A 5,480-nucleotide genomic window follows, 5' to 3' on the forward strand; every position below is an offset into this window, starting at 1 on the left:
CCCGAACCCGACCCATATAACCAGAAATTCAGATTCAAAACGACTTTTTTGGGCTATTTTTCCTATAATTCTTCACTTTTATCTCAATACTTCATCATTATCATACAAATATACATAAAAACATCTAAATTTTTAAAATAAAATTTGATTTAACCCCAAAAAAACTCACAAAACCTTATATTTAAGTCAACCCGGGTCAACCCGAACCCGACCCGACCCAACCCGAAAATTTTTTACTCTCCAACCCTCCAACCCGAACCCGAAAATGCCCAACCCGAACCTGATTTTTTTCGGGTCGACTCGGGTTGGGTCGTCGGGTCAGGTTCATTTTTGACACCCCTAATTGAGAGTCATGCTCAATCGTAGAAAGGAATGAATACCTCTATTTGAGCTAATATACCTTCCAATTGTATTGGAGGGGATATGGAAATATCATGATCAACTACCCCTTCCGATTGTACAACTTCAACTATATGTAGAATGATATACATTTTACTATTAGCTGCATCAATATTACTATATTAGGATCACCAATGCTCTACTCAAATGATATTTTCCTAACTTTATCGCTCTCACCATCCTCAATGAATTTGACATTACCCATCTTGAAAAAAGATCTACTTAAGGGATTGAAAAATTTGAAACCTCTTAAGTTTTCAGAGTATCCTATAAAATGACAGCTATTGATTCTTAAGTTCAATTTATTTTTGTTAGGCCTATAGGGCCTAGCCTCAGCTGGACAACCTCAAACATGTAGATACCTAATACTAGGCGCTCTACATATCCATAAATCGTATGAGATTTTCATTACCACTTTAAGGAACTTTATTGAGTAAGTAAATAGCAGTTTTGAGTGCCTCACTCCATAAAGATTCTAGTAGAAAGGAAAATGCAACCATACTACTCACCATGTCTTTTAGGCTCTGGTTTTGTCGCTTCGCTACACCATTCTGCTGAGGGGTTCCAAGAACAGTGTATTGTGCCTTGATTCTGCACTCAACTAGGTAATCCGTAAATGACACAAGATGTTGTTCACCTGATTCGTTAGATCTACTATAGTATTCACCACCATGGTCTGATCTGACAACCTTAATCTTCTTACCAAGTTGATTTTCAACTTCGGCTTTGAAGATTTTGAACATGTTCAGGGATTGCGATTTCTCGTGAATTAGGTATAAGTAGCCGTATTGGGAATAATCATCTATAAAGCTAATAAAATATGCATGATCATTCCAATAATCTTTAGAAAACGGTCCACATATATCCGTATGTATTTATCGGATCACTTTGATGCTAGGGGGAGTGAATAACATGATTGCCTTTTCGTCATTCATTTTATTTTCTATCAGAGTTATTAGTAGTGCAGCGGAAATAAACTAACTTAAAGAACAAGACAATAAAATAAAGACACTAGATTTTTACTCGGTTCTCAACCCCCAAGGTCAATACATCTAAGGCCTACACACTCAACGTGAGTCCACTATGCATATCTCCTTTCTGGAACTCTTTCGAAGGTAGAGAAACCTCTTACAGATTTATAAGGCTCAATCACTAATATGAAAGAAAGAACATGTGATATAATAACACAGTAATAAGTCAAACAAAGCCCGTAGGATTAGATCTGAAGCTCTGAGTGTCGCGACACTCCTCCTGGTGCTCCATAGACCACACGAGCGGAGTTAGAGCACTTTTTGAGCACTAGGATGAAGATTGATGTTTGCAAGAGTTCATGGAAGACATTGCCTCGACTCTCCTTTTATACAACTCGATCGACACTTCTCCGGTCGGCTGGACCTCCATCGACTTAAATGCAAACTCGATCCTTTTCCAGATAAGTTTTGACCTCACGATCGACTAGAGAACACCTTCTGATCTCCTGGAGTTCAGCCAAAACTTATCTGATACCCAACTCGTTCGAACTCAATCATGTCAACTTTCGGTCGACTGGAAGGGTCCGATCAACCAGACTTTTGGTTGACCAAACTACCTTCGGATTGACCAAACCATGAGTCTGATGACTTGGACCAGTTCCCAACTGGTCCCGCCTGAACCTTGGTCCAATTGTTGTTTCCTGCAAAACAAACAAGCAAACAACACACAAAATATGTAAAACCTAGTACTTGATTTACCTAACCTACTAGGTTCACTTGTTTAGAGTTCACTCCTCTAAGACTTCTCTCTTTGCCAAGTGTTCAGCTCCTAGCTAACCTATCTTGGACTTAATCTAATTCCCAACTATGTTTGCCTAGTTCTCAACTAGATCTTCCATCGCCTGTCATACTAGGATTTCCATTGTCTAGTTTCCAACTAGGTCTTCCACCGTCTAGTTTCGCTAGAACTTACATTGCCTAGTTGTTAACTAGGTCAATTGCCTAGCCCCATTAGGATTTCCACTGCCTAATTCCCAACTAGGATTTCCTTTGCCTAGTCCCACTATGTCTTTCCACTAAGCTACCAAGTATCTGATCCTACTTGGACTTCTCACTCATTTCCAAGCTTTAAATCAACCTTGACTTTACTTGGACTCTTAACTTAACTTGGTCACTCTTAACGAAATTCCCTTATTGTTCAAACAAATACTCCATTACTCTGGACGTTGATTGCACCAACAATATTAGCTCTAAGACTCCATTACTTTGTATTAGCTCTAAGACTATTGCACCAAGCCAAAACTCTGGACGTCGATTGCACCAATAGTAAGCTCTAAGACTCCATTACTCGGTCTTGAACTTTTATTACTTTTATTAGTTGTTTTTGTTGGTTCAAGGAGCACCAGATAATTGAACCTGTATTTTGACGATTGATAAAGGTTTAAAGTCAAGGTTAATCGTGATCTAATTAGGGTTGCAAATGAATCGAACATTCGTGAACAAGCCTGATGTTCAGCTTAGTAAGAGCTTGTTTATGTTAATTCAATATACACAAGATCAATTAAATGAACAAGTTTAAATAACTTATTTAACTAAATGAACAAGCTTAAACATACATGTGTTCAACTCGTTAACGTTCACGAACAACGTTCGCGAACAATATCCATGAACAACGTTTGTGAATAATGTTCGTGAATCATGTTCATCAATAAAACTCTTATCAACTTACTAAATAAATAAAGAAACTTTCTAAATAAATAAATAATTTGTATTATCAAACTTAATAACTAATCAAACAAACTTAAAATGTAAAAATTTCAAACAATCAAACAAGCTTGAATTGAAAGCTCGATAACATCTAAATGAACCAAGCTCAAACCAAGCTCAAGCTCATAAAAAAGAAACAAAGCCAAGCTCGAACAATCATTTTAATAGGTTGGTTCATTTTAGGTTCGGTTTGGCTTAGCTCGGTTGCCTTATCAAACAAGCTTGAACACTATAAAACTTGGCTCATCTTGACTTGTTTACAATCCTAGATCTAATGAGATTAATCAAATGTGCAGGTGACTCAACCTAGAAAGTCCTAATAGGTCAAGTTGACTAGATACTAGGCAAAGGAAAGTCCTAGTAGGTCAGATGAACTGGATACTAGGTAAGATGTCTTATCAGATCAAGGATACTAGGCAGGAAGTCTAGATCGGCTTGTTGGCGCTACTCGAAATTTCGTTCTGTTTCCCTTGTACAAAAATTTGTACAAGCACAAAACTTTTCCTATCAACCCACGCTTGGATTGCAAATGAAACTTAACATTATTAATCCAAGTTCAACCCATGTGTTCATCAGAAGTTATAAGCATATTACAGAATTTGATTAAATATCTATTTCAAGGATTAGCTTCGAGGTCGTTGGCGAGGCACTCGGCTTCTTGAGTATGTGATCATTCACCACTTCCTAGTTAAAGCCTTTCAAAGAAATTGAATATTTAAACTCCTTATAGTAAACCCTAGGTTAAACTACAGAGACCTCAATCAAACCACAAGATCGCTAGCCTCTTGTGATGGTACTTTAGGATCCATACAAAAGAAAAATAAACTAGTACACAACGAAAATAATTAACTAGTTATGTCTTTCTTTGTAGCTTAAAGACCTCTTGATTTTCTGTTGTATTTCTCTCCTCCTCTTAGTCGTCGTGTGGGTGACGATCTACCAAGACGCAAAAATCACCCATGTCCTTCCTTCTTCCAAGACTTTCGGCCACCAATGTAACGCCTCAGCCCGGGCGGGCCCCACCCGGACCGAACCAGGAACGCCACCAGAATTGTCCATCGGGTTGACGACTACCTCCACAGACCACCGGAGGTCCTTTCAGCGTGCTTTGTCCTCACTTGCATGCACCCTGGAAAACTTCCAGAAGGTCACCCATCCTCAGATTACTCCAAGCCAAGCACGCTTAATTTTGGAGTTCTTAAGTTTGGGCTTCCGAAAAGAAAGGTGCACTTTGGTGATATGAATGGTACCATCTAACCTTTTAAGTCATACTTAACCAGAATCTCAGAACCGGGGTATTATGATACCAACTGTAACGGCCCGGCCCGGGCGGGCCCCACCCGGACCGAACCGGGAACGACACCAGAATTGCCTATCGGATTGACAACTAGCTCCACAGACCACCGGAGGTCCTTTCTCCAAGCCAAGCACGCTTAACTTTGGAGTTCTTAAGTTTGAGCTTCCGAAAAGAAAGGTGCACCTTAGTAATATGGATAGTACCATCTAACCTTTTAAGTCATACTTAACCAGAATCTCAGAACCGGGGTATTACAATCACCCCTACTGGTGCGTGCGAGTGTAGACAAAGCACGCTGAAAGGACCTCCGGTGGTCTGTGGAGGTAGTCGTTAACCCAATGGGCAATTCTGGTGGCGTTCCTGGTTCGGTCAGGGTGGGGCCGACCCGGGGCGTTACAGATGATATCAGAGCACCACCTAGCGAGGGAGATTCTGGGATTTGTTAGTGGTGTGATTCGTGGTTACACAACGAGGGCATTGTGTCTTTAAGTGGGGGTGATTGTAATACCCCGGTTCTGAGATTCTGGTTAAGTATGACTTAAAAGGTTAGATGATACCATCCATATCACCAAGGTGCACCTTCCTTTTCGGAAACCCAAACTTAAGAACTCCAAAGTTAAGCGGCTTGACTTGGAGTAATCTGAGGATGGATGACCTTCTGGGAAGTTTTTCAGGGTGCATGCGAGTGAGGGCAAAGCATGCTGAAAGGACCTCCGGTGGTCTGTGGAGGTAGTCGTCAACCCGATGGGCAATTCTGGTGGCGTTCCTGGTTCGGTCCAGGTGGGGCCCGCCCGGGCCGGGGCGTTACAACCAAGGGATCAAAGCTAGGAACACCACCTCTTATTCTTCTTTCTTCCTTGCAACCCGCCGACCACAAGATGGTTGAAGCCTCTTGATGCCGCTGGCCTTAGGTGAGAAAGCAAGGGGAGAATAAGAATATGAGGGGGCAGACCACAAGGAGAATAGAAGAGGAATAGAAATTGTGTAGATGATTATTTCCTCTAAGGCACCATCTATCCTCTTTTATAATCCTTAGTAATGGCTAA

This window comes from Zingiber officinale, chromosome 2A (genome assembly GCF_018446385.1).
Source record: "Zingiber officinale cultivar Zhangliang chromosome 2A, Zo_v1.1, whole genome shotgun sequence".
NCBI lineage: Eukaryota > Viridiplantae > Streptophyta > Magnoliopsida > Zingiberales > Zingiberaceae > Zingiber > Zingiber officinale.